Consider the following 19,101-nt stretch of genomic DNA (forward strand, 5'->3'; position numbering starts at 1 on the left):
AACACCATTTCCTTGACAAAATGATAGCACATACAAAACTCTATCCATTTGGAATAACTACAGAAAAAGAAGAAGTCGTAAAATCTGAAGCAGATAAAAATGGATTTTTTCATTAATGCCCAATAATAACAGCGAATAGTTAAAAGGGTCTCAAACAAGCTTAAAAAGCTAAAAAAGACAAGTACTTAATGTGATTTCAGAAATAAAAGAAAAACAAATGAAACAGATTAAAGAGCTCAAAAATCTCATTGGAGGGCTTCTATGCTGATTTCCAGCCATTTGAAATGCCAAACAGCTACAAATCTAGGGTTTTGAGTGCATTTGCTAATTTATTTTATTGTTATACATTTCTAGCAGCTGAAATCAAATTTTAGAATTCCTTTGGGGTTTCCAATTGACCATTATACCATTTATATTTTCAGATCTAAATCTATTATGGTCGTATGATGAATATATAAGGTTTTGGTATTTTTATTCACTAATAACTTTGAAGGATTTGATGTCCATTCCGCCCAAGTAGGGCTAACTATAATAAATTCTGTTCTTTGCAGAAGTTATCTTTTGAGAAAAAAATTACATTGGCTGTTACATTCCAGTTTCATTAATAAATGAAAAACAGAACTAGGGTTTTGCCATTACACTAATCAAGGACATCTCTACTTGGTTTTGGCATGGTATAATGGTGGGGTTGCAAGCAGAAATCATCTTCAGGAATTTTGACATGCTCTACATTTTTATCTTGATTGCACTAAATCACAATCATTTTTAAAAAATCTTGGTACATGGATTTATCAAAGAATCTTCTTCGTATAGAGTAATCACCCTACTCACCTTCATCATCCAATAAATATCACAACAGTTGCCAAAGCACAGTGAATATACATTTTTATCACAAATTTTAATATGAGGTATTTTGGTTCATATGCACATGGAGTTTAAAATGTTGAAGAATGTTTTGAAAATTAAAAGTATTTTTAACCTCTAGATTGACAACCATGTACAATTATAGCACATAGAAGATTTTCACATAGGTAAGTCAGGCAGATTAAGTTATTAAACTCATTGACGAGTTCAGGATTTCAAGAATCCCTCAAATCCCTAATGTTATTCTTATTCAGTGCTTTTACAAGTTCAAAAACTTGTGAAAAGCTGGAAACATGCTTTTGTTGGAGCTTTTAATTCCTTGAACCTCCATACACTTTCACCATGGTTCAAAAAGTCATCAAACCTCTGACTCATCAATTTGTCAATTTTTACGAGTTCATTTACCAAGCAGTTCAACAATTCCAAAAACCTACAAGAAGCTGACAACAAAAGAAGAATAAAATCATTCATTTGTTTGCTCTAAGTGCAACCGAAGTCTACATATATTCCACGCCCTTTCTCAACTACACAAATATGTTGGCATTTTAAATTAGTGTTACAAGACTCAGACTTGGCTCGGACTCGGACTCCAACTCAGCGCCCAGACTCAGCAAAAACTTGGCCAAGTCTCGGAAAATTGAAAAACCCAAGAAATTCAAAGATTTTTAAGGATTTAAAACCCATTTCATGCATCCTTTAATAAATAAATCTTAAAGACAATAATCTCATCAAATAGAAGCTACTCTGAACACATACACAAGTTTACATTGATCACATAAGTATAAATGCAAATTTTAGGCTTGAGTTGAAAGAAATAAGTTAAACTAATAACACATTAGAAATAGAAATAGTGCCAAATGTCTACAAAATCCATGGAATATGAAATCCATGGCATCAAAAGTTCAAAACATATATCAAAATAAAAGCTAGAGCCTAGAAGAGCCAATATCAATGACTACTCGACCGCAACCATCCTACATGTGTGCCTAAGATAAGTCCTAGAACGTTCTGCAGCCATGATATATGCCTGTGTCTCAGGCTCATCCTCAGTGACATCCACATCCTCATCCATGTCATCCTTGGGGTCCTCCAATGGGTCTCCTCACACTCTAGCCTCCTCTACCATCGCTACTGCCTCTGCCTCTCTGTGATGTCCCCATAATAGTGATTGATATCTGAATGTACTTATGTATCAGTTATTTAATTATATGAGTTTATGACTGAAACTCTTTAGTATTATGTAATCAGTTTCATAAACATAATAAATAGATTATTACACACATTTACATTAACAATACATATTTATTAAATATTACATCATATTATTATTATTATCTACATGGTAATCATAATGCAACATTGACAAGGCAACAATAACTAATAAGACTAATAAAACATTTATAAACAATATAGTGGCAGACAAGATCTGACACATGTCAGATCTGTCTGCCTTCCCATCCATTAAATAAACCATACATGAAGGCAGCATCTATATTAAGGAAGTCTAGGATCAAAATGGTAATCAATGATCACAGGTTTATCATGGAAATCGCTAGTTAAAACCTTCAGTTGTATGATTAACAAACCAATCCATATTCTGATCAGAGCATCTAAGACATTTAAGGATTAATAATCAAGACTTTGATTAAATTAAGCATGCAGTGACTAAGGTAAGACCGGTTCCATAAACAGAAACAAAGGAAGACAACGTTTAACATATATAATAGAAATCGCAACCCAACAATAATAATTAGTAAAATGCAAATAGTCTAACGATCCAAGATAAGAATCGGTTAGAAATTATGAAGTATGACTCTTCCTTTGTGAAGAGATGTGTCCCACTAATGACGAGTTAGGTGAGGGTATATATAAAGATGATGTAGAAGTGATGGGGAGAGATATGGAGAGATATAAAAAAATATATAAAACAAATAATAACAATAAAAATCAGATCGGAACTGATATTAAGTTACACGCAGTAACATTCTTGTTCTGGGTAGTATGCATGGTATGCACTTAATATGTATGCTTAATATATAAAGCCTGCTGATGTTCTTATACAGGATTTAATAGTATGTTAATAGTATATATATATATATATATATATGATAATTATAATTATTATAATTTTTCTGGAAACTACTCTGCAGCAACATATATTATAATAATACCTAAAAAATAAATAAAAATATTTAACATATATTTATAATGTCTTAATCGGATAAATAACAATACTAGATTGTAAATCAGAAAGAGCTTATAAATAGTAAGAATTCATTTATATATAATTCTTGTTACTATTGTTAGTATTTAAGAAGTTGGGAATTGAGATGTTTCCAGAGAGGGGCAGTCTAAATCCAAACAATAGGATGATTCCAAAAAGAGGGTGGGGATCAACGTCCCAAGAACCTTGAGGGACAGGGTCTCGAGATAGGGTAAGGGCTTGGATCTATAAACTTTGAGGGAACCTATTGTATTTGGTATCTAAGCGCTTTGGTAACATTCACATCCTCATCTTCCTTAAAACTGAAGTAGTAACAAAGTTTGACACTTGCATTAAGAATTATGGATGTATGATAGATGAGCAAGTTACTTATTAATAAATTAATTGATTGAACTATTGAATATCATTGATTTGATTCATGTTAAGATAGAATTGTCTCCTAGTCAATTTAGTTTAAGTCATAAGTAAATTGAAATAGGTTAATTATTGTCAAAACAGGCCTAAACCTAGTAGGGGACATTACACTCTCAATCCACTTGATCAACCCATTCCAAGTCTTCATTGTTGATGACAGGATCATCAACCTCAATGTTCCACTCTACTTGTGGATCAACCTCCTCTAAAGTGATAGGAGATGTGGCAATGCCCAAGATCTGTCTATGATGGAGGTGACGGTTGTAATGAACATACAAAAGATCATTCAATCTTTGCATTGCCAACCTATTGCGCTTTTTGGAGTGAATATGCTCAAACATGCTCCGTTTGCACTCACATCCTGAAGTGCTATGGCTCACTCAAGATACAAATTGTAATCTTCTGTAGATTTTGCTTTATGAGTCTTGCTTGGTGTGGCAGAGTCTCCGCTTAAGACTCAGCGAGTCTCACAGACTCAGTGAGTCTGAGCAGACCTAGCTCAACTCAACCTAGTTTGAGTCCAAGGTCGATAGGACTTTGCAGAGTCAACCTGACCCAGGACTCGCAGAGTCCGGGCCAAATTCAGAGAGTCCGGGCCAGACTCGCTGACTCCTGTAACTATGTTCTAAATAAATTTCAAAAATCCATCAAGGCATAAAGCATTGAAGAGATTTAACAAACATTGAGTTACAAAGGACCTAGCAAATACGTACGTAAAATGTGGAAACACATACAAGTTGCAAACCTTGTTGACAAAATGCCTCAAAGAAGTTTCACCTACAATTGCCATTATTGCAGGATGAAGCACAAAATGGTATTATTCAACTAGCTTTAAAAACATTAAAAGCAAATGCAATAAGCATCCTCCTACCCACGTATTGGCTTCCCGTACCTGTAACCGTGCCTGAACCCATACCGGTAACTTAACATTTTTAGTGTGAAAATCACTCAACCAAAGCCACTTAATGTCAAATCTTACGTGAAAATATGACAAAATGCAATGTAAGTCCTTGAAGCACTCCTAATGACTAGCGAATTGCCCGAGCACATCCCTAGGAGGTCAAATGTCAAAATGTCGTAGTGGGATTAGACCAAAAAAGTGTAGCCCCCAAGAACTCGTCTACCCATAGTGTCAAGTTGTCATTCCAAAATAAAAAATAAAGTGTATAGATTGAATGTCAAATTGTCAATAAGCAAATATAAGCAAAAACAGTTCTATGTCTTCAAAGTTCCTAGTTTATGAAGGTTTTCACAAGTACAAATTAGTTGTCGTCCTCCAAATTGGTTTTTGAAGGTTGTCTCATCCTAATTTTTCCAAACTAAAACTAACTGCTTCAAGCTGACCAAGAGTAAGCAATGGAGAAATGTAATGTCCCATTTTTTCTAGTGATATCTCAAGAATTCTAGATTTGCCTGTTAGTCATCTCCGCAAACAAATGATGGGGTTAGGAGATGTTTGGTCCACTAGGAGGAGTTGTACTAAGCCAATTTTAGAACTTGGTGGCAAATTATTCAATAAAGCTTATAAAAGCTTACAAGAGGTTATAAGTTACTTTTTTCTATTAGAAATATTTTAATAAAAGTAACTTTATAATATAAAGTTATAAAAGATACTTTTTCTTAACTTAAAGGTGTTTTAATAACACTTTATGAATAATACTCCATGGCACATATTCCTAAGCATCAAATTAATAAAAAGTGGCCCCACTTTAATATCTAATGGACCCCTCATGTTGTACGTACCCTTGGAGGAATTAAAGATTCCATTGGGATCTCAAAAGATGCTATGAGGGTTCGAATTAGGGCAATTGGGAGACATAAGGACTTGTACGTGAAATTCTTTGGCATTATGTATTGGAGAATTTTTATTCTTTGCTCTGCAAATTGCTGCCATAGCAGGTATAGCAGGTTTGGAGTCAAAATTGGAGACGAAATCCTTCAATTTTGTGAGGTTGGACAAAACCCCGGCCATTTCTATCAAGTCAGCCCTCAGGGAAACCCTCAAATCAGATCTAGAGGGCCATATTCAGAGGTTATTTGTGATTATTCTGCAATTTCAGAACTTAATTCTCAGATCTGGGCAATTTATTGTCACTTTCCAGCAAGTTTGTTGCATACATTGGACAGCCGTACCATTCCAGGGCCAGCCGTACCCTTTCTACTTGCCTGGAATCCATAAAAAATAAATTGTAGGGTTTAACTTGGGATTTTTTGTACAAATCTCATTGTCAGCAGTAGGAATAAAGATTGGAATCATTCTTTCAGGCTTATGATGTCACTGACGAGAGATATGAGCAGAACAGTGTGGAAAATTGTCCAATTTCAGTGAAGTCTCCTGGGGGTTTGAAGGAAACAGTAGCAGTGTGATCAATTTATGTTAGATTTGTTTTTGGTAATTATTTCTAGAGGAAATAAACTCATTGGAGCAGTTAGGGCTCATTAATAGCTCTTGTAGCAGCACCTGGACTCATTTATGCTAATAAAGCAACCCCCCAGGCAAGGTGTTGGACCCTTGGTAGGCCAATTTTGGCTTGTCTTTGGTGAATTTCATTGTTTATTGGCTTTTAATAATTGCTGTTACAAATTCAGTCAATCTGAAATTTATTTTCAGTCACTAGTTTATGTTTATTATTATCTTTCAATTGCATTACTTAAATTTCCAAGCCTACATACTTTGCAAAAACACAAAAAAAAAGTGAAAAACCACAAAACAAACAAACAAAACCAATTTCCCTCTCGCTGGTCAAAGAATACAAAAATCAGAAAAGTAAGTCAGTTTGCTACATTCCTTAGTCAGCATCTTTCAAGAAATATCAAGCAACAAATGATGATGAAGCTATACCAAAAAAACTAAAATATCAGCATAAGAGAACAGCCAATTTGGCAGAAATCTGTGAATAGTTCAACCATCAATCATGAAGATGAACATAGATTGAAGAAGGCAGTAAGGGCAAGACCATTAGTTGAAAACATGACACACTCCTAAGAGCTGTCAATCACCAGGAACTCCTCTTTAAAAGAGGGCAGGAGTGATATGAAACTATACCTACACACAAACCGGATCAAAATGTCATGCCCCCATTTATTAACGTCTTACCCATTTTCAAGCAGGAAGGAAACAGAAATAAATCTAAAGACATCATTGATAGAAAATCGTCTCATTTATGAGACTTCACGATTTTCTAAGACTGATCTCATCCTACCCAATAAACTGATCCTGTAACACCTTGGTCACAGACTTTATCAAGGAGAGACTTTATGTCCGTTAAGGAGCAGAAATTCACGTTCTTTAAAACTGTGATTCTTAATCTTAACTAAGCAGCGACCCCTATAATATTTGGTCAGCAACCCTATCCTTAAAGGGGTGATGATTAATATTAAGGAAACAATTCATAAGCAATCTGTAGTCAAGGAATTAGTTGAAGTGGTGCAACTCACTAAGACTATGCAATGGCATAAATAAACAAATGCTAATATGAAGTGATCTTATCAATCCTGGCAGCGATAGAGTGGTCTTTATAAGATCTGACATAGGCATAAGCAGCACTCAAGATAATGTAATTACAATATGGGTCAGTGATTTCGAGGAGTAAACAAAGATTATGTTAGTCAAAGACAATGATTAGTCAAAGGGAAAAGACAGTGATTAAGGTCTGATAAGGAGACACCACCTTTCAAAGGAAAGGTCCACCCAAATGACATATCCTTTCAGCAATAAGAGGAATGTATATGAAGAGAATACAGAATGGTAGAGAAGGATCATCCAAAAACACATCTTCAGAAATATCAGTACCAATAATCAGCAGATCAGCAATTAATCAAATCACAAGGCAGACCGAACTTCCAGCATCACTCAGACTGCAACAATAGCATTGAATCCAGCAGTTGACATCAGATCAGACAAGGTCACACAGTCAATCAATAAATAGTAGTTGAGAGACTTCAATCTAACCGTTACATCCAATATATTGGTATAAATAATACTCACATATATTTGTCAATTCCTTATATATATGTATCTTTATATGTGGCTGATGCTTAGTAAGATTAATGCTTAAGTGTATGCCTCTATCGTAGTAAATAGATATGCATACTATCCGAAATCCAACTTGCAGGAGAGGCTTGAGGTGTAAGAGAAGGGTGACGAGCGTGCTTGTAAGTAGGCCATCCTAGAAGGACCATAGCAGCCTAGGACAAAGAGGGCACCTATAAAGTCAAGGAACCCCCTTACAACCTCCGTCCAGCTCCACAAGATGGCAATTGTCTATAGGGAGATGAGACATGGTTGGGGGTAGCAGGTACAAGCTGCCAAGCAAGCAAGAGGGCTGTGGTAGACATCCACTCTTGGGCTTGGTGTAGAAATGGCTTCGAGTGGACCCATCATGTTTCTTCCCCCAAACACTAATGTGCTTGTATTGTATGAATATGATGCGGTATTGCCTAACCCTAATGATTATATATATATATGTGTGTGTGTGTGTGTGTGTGTGTGTGTACATATATACATACATATGTATGTATGTATGTATGTATGTATATGTATGTATGGATGTATGTATGTATTTACAATTAGGGCTAACTATTCTTCAGTAGGAGTAAAATCATATAGGCCAAAATTGCACTCCTATATGCATGTCCCTTTCAAATGTATGCTTCATGCCTGGAGTGTATTTATATGGCTTCATGGCCAATGTGTATTTATACGTCATGCCTTATGTGATGCTTTATACGTTGCAGATTGCTGCATGCCTACATGTATTGATGATTCATGCTTTATGTGCTATGCATGCTTCATGACTTAAGTGAATTCAAGTGTATGCTTCATGCTTTATGTGCTACATATGCTTCATGACTTAAATGAATTCAAGTGTATGCTTCATGCTTTATGTTGCTTCATGACTTAAGTGAATTCATATGTATGCTTCATACTTTATGCTCTGTGTATTCACATGACTTAAGTGAATTCATGTGTATGTTTCATGCTTTATGCACTACGTGTATTCACGTATGCTCTTCATGACTTAAGTGAATTCATGTGAATGCTTCATGCTTTATGCGCTTTGTGTATTCACGTGTATACCTCATGACTTACATGAATTCATATGTATGCACTATGTGTATTTATGTGTAGACTTCTTGACTTCAGTAAATTCGTGTATTATTTGTGCCTTATGCACGTATTTTACAACTTACGTGTATTCGTGTGCATACTTCATGTCTTATGTCTATACAAGTGCTTTACGCCTTAGTGTATTCATGTGCATACTCATGCTTTGCATGTATTTGTGTGTATGATTCATGCCTTATGTGTATTCATGTGAATACTTCAGAGCTGTGTGTTTGATTAATGTCTAATATGTCTTCCATGGGCATATGTGCCTTCCTAATGTATACACTTCATGTTTGATGTGTCTCCAAACAAGTTTATACCATGGATGTTTTATGAGCTCTGTCCGCAAGTAGAAAATGATAAGACACTGGTAAAAACAACATAAGGATTGTTAAACATAACGATGTTGTGAAAATCTATGACTTGTACACCATAGGATAGGAAGGAAGAATTTGTGAAAATATGCAATCTCAAGCACCATAGACTGATAGTGTAAATAGTAGGTTCCTATAAACCCTCATAAAACATGAACGGAAACATATCTTCTTAATTCGCTTATTACCTTCTAGAAATTGAAAACTTCCAAGTTCATTATATATTCCTAGTCTTAAACATTCTTAATACAAATAGTTTGACATCAAGATAGGTATAGTAATTATTATTAACTTCTAACAACCACTTCTAGACCCACCTAATTGATCAAATGTCCTTCATAAATATTACAATCCCTTGTACATTGTTAAGAAATTTATTGCTTTAGTTGTCATAAAAAGTACCAAGATATCTTACATTTCGTAACCCTAAACAGTGCTCAAACTACTGCTCACAAAAATCATATTCACAGAATGATTGGACATAGTAATTTGTCAAACTCAACATTTGACCATCTCTCAAACAAATTGTGTTAGGGTACAACTCTCAAATAAACATTGAGATACAATGAACGAATTCCAAACATCAGAAACCTCTATCTTATGACAAATAGTACCGTTGCCATTTCACATTCTTATCTGCCGTACATATCATAGCTATTTCACATGATCAATTATCAATAAAGAAACTGAAACATATCCATGATAGAGGATCACTCAATTTCAAATAATATTTTTGGTCCAAAGTAAATTCAGAGCTAAGGTTATACTAACCCTCCATAGATAAAGCACGTAATGCAAAATAATAATGCCATAGATATCAGATGCAATATATCAAATGTTATTCCATTCATAATCGTCCTTGTCCCCTCACAAGTTACATTCAGAAGTATATAAAGATACCGAGGGGGTGCGAGCGCCAACCGTCGCACCACAACTGCCACCCCTTGGTTGCCAACTAACCAACACAATTACAACTTAAATTACTAGTTTTATTTTTGTGTACAATATTGCCGCCAACATCATCCCCCCCAAAAGAAAAGAAGTCGTCTCTGGACGACTTAATACAAAATAGAGATGACTTCCGATGCTCAAGTGCGGATTTCACCATTAGTGCTTCCTTTGACATCACAATCCTCCTATGCCTAAAGCAAACTTATCTGCAAAACATGCTTTTCAGTCTCAGCCTCCACCAACTGCTACTCAAATGATACTATCTCCCTAGCCAATTTGTCCTCGATAGCCACCGGCGTTGCCCTCTCGGCATCCAACTCCTGGGTACGCTAAGCTAAGTCTCACGCTAGTACTGCCTCCAACCTGGTGGTCAACTCCTCTCGAGCCCTCTCTGTATCCACCAAGGCAACCTCACGTCCAGCCGAGACCTACTCCAAGTTCCTCAAAGCGTACCATTCCTACCTAGAGGTGGCCACAACCCGTTGGCACGAAGGCTAGGAGACACCTCAAATCCTCCATCACACTCCCCAAAGGCTAATAACTGAACTGAATAACTCCCTGGTGTCATACAACTGCGCGGACCTGCAATGCCTTCCCCCAAACTCTGTTTGTTCCCAACCTTCGAACCCATCTCCCTCTACGGCTTATGGCTTCCCCGCCAATGCTTAGCTGCAGGCTTCTTTCTCACAGTACGGACAACCACAACACTTACCGTGACATTTCTAATGCCCTTCGCCCAACCCCAACAAGTATACTGTAGCTCAAAAATAAATTGGGGTCTGGGAGTAGTGCCCCCAGCGGGATCGAAGGGCAGCACCCCTTGCGGGGTCTGAGGCAGCGCATCATTTCTGTGATATTTTATGATGTCAAAACCCTTCTTCTCCACTCTAATATTTTCAATGTCCTGGCTCCAAATGTCATCGAATAATTTTTCAATCTGGTCGTCGTCATTTTTTTTTTTCCACTGTAATGTCCCCAATGGCACCCCGGCCATACAACCTCCCCATACGGTCAACAACATCACTGGCACCTCCAATCGTACGGCCACCTTCCCGTGCGGTCAACACCCTTCAACCGTGGTGCTACGTTTTATGTCTCCGCGCTCTGCGCCTTTAATCCTTGCAGCAGCAATGGTTTCCACCGTCGGTGTTGCCACCGTACGATGGTCCCACTGCACGGTGGTTCCACCGTCGGTGTTGCCACCGCACGGTGGTGCTACCGTACGGTGGTTCCACCGTGGCTTTCTTCTCTTCTTTTTTTTTTTAATTTTTTTTTCCCCAATCATACGGTCAACTGCTGTACGGACCCGTACGATTGTAATTTTATAATTTTTTAACTTTTTTTTTTTTCTTTCCAACCGTACGGTCAACTACCATACAGATCCGTACGGCCGTACGTTTTTTGTTTTTTTTATTTTTATTTTTATTTACTAATTTAGTTGTCTTGAGAGTGTTCGGCTCGGGTCCCCTGTCTCCAGGATCGCCCTTCATCCTTCTCGGTTTTCCTCGCCCAAGAATCTCCCGCATTGGTCCCGTGCCTCTCAAGTCGCCTGCACGGCCTCTCGAGTCCCCTTCCATCCTATCGGGTTCCCCTCCGGACTCTCGGATCCGGCCTCTCGGGTCCCCTGCGCTTCTTGTGGTAGGGTTTCAATTTGGACCCGTTGGTGGCAAGTCTATTTTCACTGGCCATCCGAAGACCTGGAAACACAAATTCTACGACAACCATGGTCTCCTTCCCGTAAATAAGAAGCAGAAGAATAATAAAGATTTTGAAAGCTACGGCCTTCCACACAGGGTTCCAATCGTTGCCGACACAATTGATCTTCGGATTATCTACGTCACCGAGGTTTGGGGCGTCTCCCTTCCAATATTTTATGTATTCTGGCAGGTACACCTCCTCTGTTACTTGCTCTGGTTCCTCTACTTCGAGCCTGTAGCTCTGGAACATTTCATAATCCTCCATCTGCCAGTGGAAGAGCCCGTTCAATGACCCCGTCTCATCCTCGGAGCACTCTCCTAGTTTGAGAATCCCTTTGTTGTTGGACTCCCTGCAGCCTCGTCCTTCGTTCCTCTGGTTGCCTTCTCCTTCACCCTCCGATTCCGAAGATGATGCCAGTTCCTCACTAACCAACTGTGTCCCGAGGTCTATGATAAACTTCCTTCCTCCATTCTCCATAGACAGAGTGTTCTTCTTCCAGTTGTGGGTGGCCTTGGCTGCCACCAACCACCCTTTTTTCCTTAGTGGGATTACCACAAAGTCCAGTATGAAGGGTTGCGTCCCGATGGTAACTTGTTGGCCCATCAGTGTCCCGATGGGTTTGATTCCATGCTGATCTGTTCCTAGCAGATTGAATGTAGATGGCCACAACGTAGGCTTCCCCAACTTCTGCCAGGTTTTTTCTGGAAGAACATTCACTCCTGATCCACCATCGACGATGGTATCGGTTAGAATGGTGCCAAGGATACCCATCTCCACAATGGCCAGGGTCCTTCCAGTGTTAACTGCCAGCAGCATGGGGTCTATTGCAGACCCCCCAGGAACATCTGTGCGGTGGTTGGTATTGGTGCGTGGTTGGGAGAGATTATTCAGCAACGCCGTTCGTAATTGATGCATCTTCTGGAGGAGGTCGTGTACCTTCACAGGCACCTCCAGTTTTAATTTTAAAATTTGATTTAGTCTAGCATCCCCCGCGTCCGGTCGGCTGGAAGTACTCGCCGTACCCTTCGCCTTCACCCTTTCTCGTATCTCTTTCTCAATTTCTTCCCATGCTTCCCGTGCCCTTCGCTTCTCCATCTCCGGGTCTAGGCACATTGCGTGTCTGGCTTGGGCGCAGGTTACGGCCAGCACTTCCTCTTCTTTGGTTTCCTCAACATTGAGCAAGTTGATGCCGGACTTTGGGCAGGTGGCGTCTTCGTGGTCTCCCGGTCTGCAGCATTTGCACAAATATTGTGTGGCCTCTCCCTTCGGCTAGTCTCGGGCGAAGTGCCCCCACTGGCTGCATGCTCTGCATTGTACCATTGGTCGACCTTTGGAGTCGTATTGGATCCGGCTCCTTGTGTTGTTATTGTTGTTATTGTTGTTTCGTCCTCCCCACTGGTTATCTCAATAGCCTCCTGAGGTTGCATTGTTGTTCGCTTGTTGGCCCGTACCCGCTGGTGCGGACGTTGTGGCCTGCTCCGTGAACAGCACCTGGTTCATTTGCGTATTCTGGGTTTTCATGTTGTATGGGCAATCCTTGGTGGAGTGTCCCATCACTTGGTAAATCTCGCAGAATGCCTTCTTCGGGCAAGTACCCTTTGTGTGCCCCTCCTCTTTGCACTCAGTGCACCATATGTCCCCTTCAGTCTGACTAGTGCTTATCATTGTTTTGAATTCCCTCCTCATTCGCTCCATATCTTTCTGGAGCGCTTGCTCCCGTTTGCTAGCCTCGCTATCGCTGCTGCTTTCCTGTGACGAGTCATCCTCCTCGGACAAGCTATCCTTCTTCTTTTTCTTTGATGTCTTGGTCTCGCTCTCGAGATCCAACGCTCTATTGTATGCGTCTTCGTACGATGTAGGTGGAACGATTTTCATCTTCTTTCGGAGGGAATGCTTTAGTCCCTCCACGAACCATCGCTTTTTCAACCCATCTGCTGGTTGACTCCATTTTTCCCAATAGTTCCTTCAGCCGCCGACTATAGGCTCGGACAGTCTCGTTCTTGTTCTGCTTCGTTCCATAGATCTCGGCGACTATTTCGTTGTCATCTCTCAGGAGGCGGAACTCTATCCCAAACTCCTTCTTCAGGTTGGGCCATGTGCCGACTTTGGCCTTGTCCATATCTGAGTACCAGTCTATGGCCACTCCTCTCAAGGTTGCTGGGAATTGTGTTACCCATTCGTCTTGGTCAGTAACACCGTTCGCTGACCATATGGTTTCGCACATTCGACAATGGCGGACGGGATCTTCCTTCCCGTCGCCATTGAACTTCGGCAGTTTCTATTTACTCCCCATCGATGGGGGTTGTCTTCCTGGAGGTGGCTGTGGTTGTGTCTGGGCCCCTGCGCCGGTCCCTCCGGTGCCGATGGTGTGTCCTGCGTGGGTGACTGGAGGTACGATGTTTTGCCTGTCGAGTGTGGCACCTACCGTACGATTATCCTCCCCTTCGTTGTCACCCGCGCCCACTCCCGGCTCCCTTTGGTGATCCTCACTTTATGGTGTAAGGGATAAGTTTCTGAACCGATCCCGGGTTTCTTCGACTAGATCTCTCCTTAACCTTGTTTCCTCCAGAAACTCTTCGTGGCTCTGCACCCTACGGTGTTCTGGCGACGCGTAGAAATTTCCATCGGCTTTTGCACCCTCCGTGACACCTCCTTGGTTCCCCTCGGGCCACCCTTCGGCAAGTCGTCTTTCGGCAAGTTGCCTCAGCCTCCGTCTACGTTCTACTTGCTGCTCCAGAATCAAGGCCCTCTGCGCGGCCTCCCACTCGTCTGTTTCTGCTTTTTTATTTCTATCTTTATTTAATATATTGGGCATAAATCACTTCCATACATAGCAAGCACATGCCATGTACAAAAAAAAACTTTTATTATTTTTCCTTTCAGCCACAATTTATCTCAACATTGTGCCAGGATTATTACAGGGTTCAATTTCCCCTTCGCCTCTTGCCATCACGCTCTGCGTCCCACGATGATTGTTCTGTTTGTGCGTCGTCGGCCTCTAGGTTAATCTCACTGACGGGTAGGCCCATCGTGTCGTGCGCCATCCGCGTCTTCCGTTCCCGAGTACGTCTAGGCAACGGCGCCAAATGTTTACCCTCTCGGGTAAATAACTTAAAGTACACAGATAAAGCACGTAATGCAGAATAATAATGCCATAGATATCAGATGCAATATATCAGATGTTATTCCATTCATAATCGTCCTTGTCCCCTCACAAGTTACATTCAGAAGTATATAAAGATACCGAGGGGGTGCGAGCACCAACCGTCGCACCGCAACTGCCACCCCTCGGTTGCCAACTAACCAACACAATTACAACTTAATTAACTAGTTTTATTTCTGTGTACAATATTGCCACCAACATTCTTACCATCTATGAAGAAGATTCTATTGTAGAGTAATAAAAAAAAAATTACCCGTTGAGGAAATAGAGAATCATCTAAGGCAGATGATATTTGCATCTTGTGAAATAAGGCAAGCATTAGTAGAAAACATCACTAATTACAATCATAGATGTGTATCATGCCTTTATTCCTCATCTGAATATATGAGGAGTTCCTCTTCTCCTTCAACTAAAAGAAATAAGTCACCATTAATTTCTGGTAGAGGCAAAGGGGGAAATTGATTTTGACATGCAACGCCATTGCGATAGGATCTCCCTCACAATGGATGAGAGAAGAACTACAGTGCACCAAAAAAAAGATGAATTTATTTAGGAAAGAACATTGCATTTAAGGTCATAGATGTGTGTCATGCTTCTAATCCTCTTCCCAGTGAATGGGAAGTTAACCCTTACTCAAAGAGATAACCATAACATCATGTTAGCCTTGGGCCAACCAAACCAATTCCTCGTACATACCACTGATGACACTTCAAGGTGACTTTGTTCCTTCTCTTAGAAGATAACCCTTACTCAAAGAGATAACCATAATATCAGAGTTGCATAGTGGAAGCTAATTATATCACAAGGGGGATCTAAGGATTAGTTTAAGGATCCTCACATTGAAAGCGTTTGGTTGAAGCTATCATTGCTTGAGTACAAACAATCTCAGGAAGGGTGGACTGTCATGTCCCCACCTATTAACAACGTCTTACCCATTTTCAAGCAGGGAGGAAACAAAAATAAGTTTAAAGATATCATTGATAGGAAATCGTCTCATTTATGAGACTTCATGATTTTCTACGACTGATTCCATCCTACCCAATAAACTGACTCCACACAACCTTGGTCACAAACTTTATCAAGGAGAGACTTTATGCCAATTAAGGTGCAGAAATTAATGTTCGTTAAAACTGCAATTCTTAATATTAACTGAGCAGCGACCCCTATAATATTTGGACAGTGACTCTATCCTGAAAGGGGCAATGATTAATATTAAGGAAACAATTCATAAGCAATCTGTACTCAAGGAATTAGTTGAAGTACTGTGACTCACTAAGATTATGCAATGGCTTAAATAAACAAATGCTAATGTGCAGCAATCTTATGACTGCTGGCAGTGATATAGTGGCCTTTGTACGATCTAACGTAATCATAAGCAGCACTCAAGATAATGTAATTACAATATGGGTCAGCGATTTCAAGGAGTAAACAAAAGTTATGTTAGTCAAAGACAATGATTAATTAGAGGGAAAAGACAGCAATTAAGGTCTGATGAGGACACGCCACCTTTCAAAGGAAAGGTCCACCCAAATGACACATCCTTTCAGCGATAGGAGGAAGGTATATGAAGAGAATATGGAATGGTAGAGAAGGATCAAGAATCATCCAAAAACACATCTTCAAAAACATCAGTATCGATATCAGCAGATCAGCAATCAATCGAATCACAAGGCAGATCGAACTTCCAGCATCACTCAGACTGCAACAATAGCATTGAATCCAGCAGTTGACCTCAGATCAGACAAGGTCACAAAGTCAATCAATAAATAGCAGTTGAGAGATTTCAATCTAACCATTACATCCAATATCTTGGTATAAATAATACACACATATATTTGTCAATTCCTAATATATATGTATCTTTATATGTGGCTGATGCTTAGTAAGATTAATGCTTAAGTGTACGTGTCCTATGGTAGTAAATAGAAATGCATACTGTCTGAAATCCATCTTGTAGGAGAGGGTTTGAGGTGTAACAGGAGGGTGATGAGTCACCTCATAAGTAGGCCATTCAAGGAGGACCATAGCAGCCTAGCACGAAGAGGGCACTTACAGAGTCGAGGAACCCCCTTACAATTTTCGTTTGACTCCACAAGATGGCAACTGTCTATAGAGAGACGAGACATGGTTGCCGAAAGCATGTACAAGCTGCCAAGCAAGCAAGAGGGTTGTGGTAGACATCTACTCTTGGGCTTGGTGCAGAATATATATATAGACACACATATGCACCATAGTTCCAGGACTCACTAGGACTCTCCAAGTCTTGGCGAGTCTCGAGCCAAGTGACCCTAGCCAAGTCTCAAGGGCTCGGGACTCTCCAGGAACTCGCTCTAGGCAAGACTCAAACTGATTTTTTACCGAGTCCTGCTGAGTTTTTGCCAAGTCTTCCCGATTATTTGCTGAGTCCCAAGTCGGGTCAGCCTTACCAAGTCTGCGCCGAGTCCAAGTCTTGGAAATATGATATGCAAACACACACACATATATATGTATGTGCATATATATATATATATATATATATGAGTGTGTGTGTGTGTATATTTGTTGCAATTGTGATTTTAGCACAAATTCTAAGGCAACTTATGAAGGGGACATTACACAAAAACATAAAATTCAAAAAACAAAATAACGATAATCATAATCAAACTCCCAACCTAGGAAGAAGGGTCATGACAAAGAAGATACACATAGACAAATAACACACAAGGAGAAAGGAAACATGATTATCGAGGTGACTCTTTATATCCCCTAAGCTCCAGCTTTCTCCTTCCCTCAATGCTACTAGATTTTGAAAAATCTTATGATATAATTAAATGTCCCTCTAGAAAATATATTGATAGCTTTGCAGTAGTTTTTAACTTTCACCAACAATCTAACTAAGTTTGCATGTGTTCAATTTTAGGATTGGCTGATGGTATTTTCTAATAAAGATTGCATTACATGCAATTAAGTTATTCCTAAATGTGATGTTCCAGCCTAATTGTTCCCGTGGTGCGGTTTCTTACTAGGCATGTACCCAGAGCTAGAATCCACCCACGATCAAGTAGCCACATGTCCATGAGGGGGCTAGCTTGTAATAAGCACCCTTCTATCTCCCTTCTTTTGTTTTGCTTTTGAGTTTTGAGAATGTTTGATAGAGAGAATAGCAGAATAGAAAGAGCTTATTTATATTGCAACAAATACAATACTATAACAGCAAATACATAGTAAATGCTTGCAATCTTCACTCCTTAAAATCAGTCATAAATTGGAAGTACAATACAAAGACAAAACTGAAGATACCAAATGGATAAATTTGATTATAACACAAATACAACATACCCATTTGCTGGTAATGAAAATAAATGGCTGCAGCAATAATAACCAGCAAGTACAAGTTCAAGAAACCCTAGGTTCGTTATAAAAATACTCAAAAATGCTACAGCTGAGTCTAGAAGTGTCAAACAGCAGCTAAGATCTTCAGTGAATGCAAATTATGCTCTTTAAACCACAACGGCTGTCCTAGAATCCTCACGTTGACCCTCAAGAAGTGGCATGGCTGGCTGGAAATGGTATGACCAGCAAGGGAGAAGATTCAACTAGAAAAATAGAAATTTAACCCACCTAAATGTTCTCCAAAATTGTTCTCCTCAAATCTAATATTCAATAAGCTTTGCAAATTTGAAAATGTAAACTCCAATATGCCCAAATGTGACCTCTAAATGAAATCACTAGATTGTATCTCTCAACAACGTGGAGAATGTTGCCTACAAGGGTTTTTGTTCTCACAAACCAAAGATGAAGAAATGAATCTCCTCTAGACAGAAGCAATAACAAAAATCAAACTCAACATATCCACAAATGAGAGCCCCAATCCTCTTACATTTTTTTTTTGGCTTTTTTGGCTTTTTTGGCTGCTTTTTCGAATAGCGCTTTTTTCGCTTTTCCACTATTTTTTAGAAACACTTTTTGCTTTTTTTGTTGTTTTTTTTTAAACATCTTTTTTTTTCGCTATTTTCCTATAAAGTCACTTCCTTTTTAATCTCCCAATGTAGCATTAAAAAATAAAGGTCCATCCATTAAAATAAATCACCTTTAGTTTAATACTTGGCCTCTGTAGCCCCTTCATTAAATAAATTAAAATAGTGATAAAGTTAAATCTTTAATTTAACTTTATTAACTTATAACCTATGTAACCCGAGGATGCGTCTCAGGCCTGAAAACCCTCGTCTCAGTCTCGGGGATGTTTTGAGGACGGTTAGGAGACGTTTCCCCCTCGTCCCCACTATGCTAGAGTTTCTTAGAGACATCCCGAAAATGGAGGGAC

General features: G+C 39.4%; 1 protein-coding gene across 4 annotated transcripts in view; it reads right to left on the bottom strand.

Moving 5' to 3' along the window:
• LOC131060147 (uncharacterized) overlaps window positions 1-19,101 on the bottom strand; it is a 265,487-nt gene that overhangs the window by 56,653 nt on the left and 189,733 nt on the right. The gene's annotated exons all lie outside the window — the stretch shown is intronic.

Source organism: Cryptomeria japonica, chromosome 7 (genome assembly GCF_030272615.1).
Source record: "Cryptomeria japonica chromosome 7, Sugi_1.0, whole genome shotgun sequence".
NCBI lineage: Eukaryota > Viridiplantae > Streptophyta > Pinopsida > Cupressales > Cupressaceae > Cryptomeria > Cryptomeria japonica.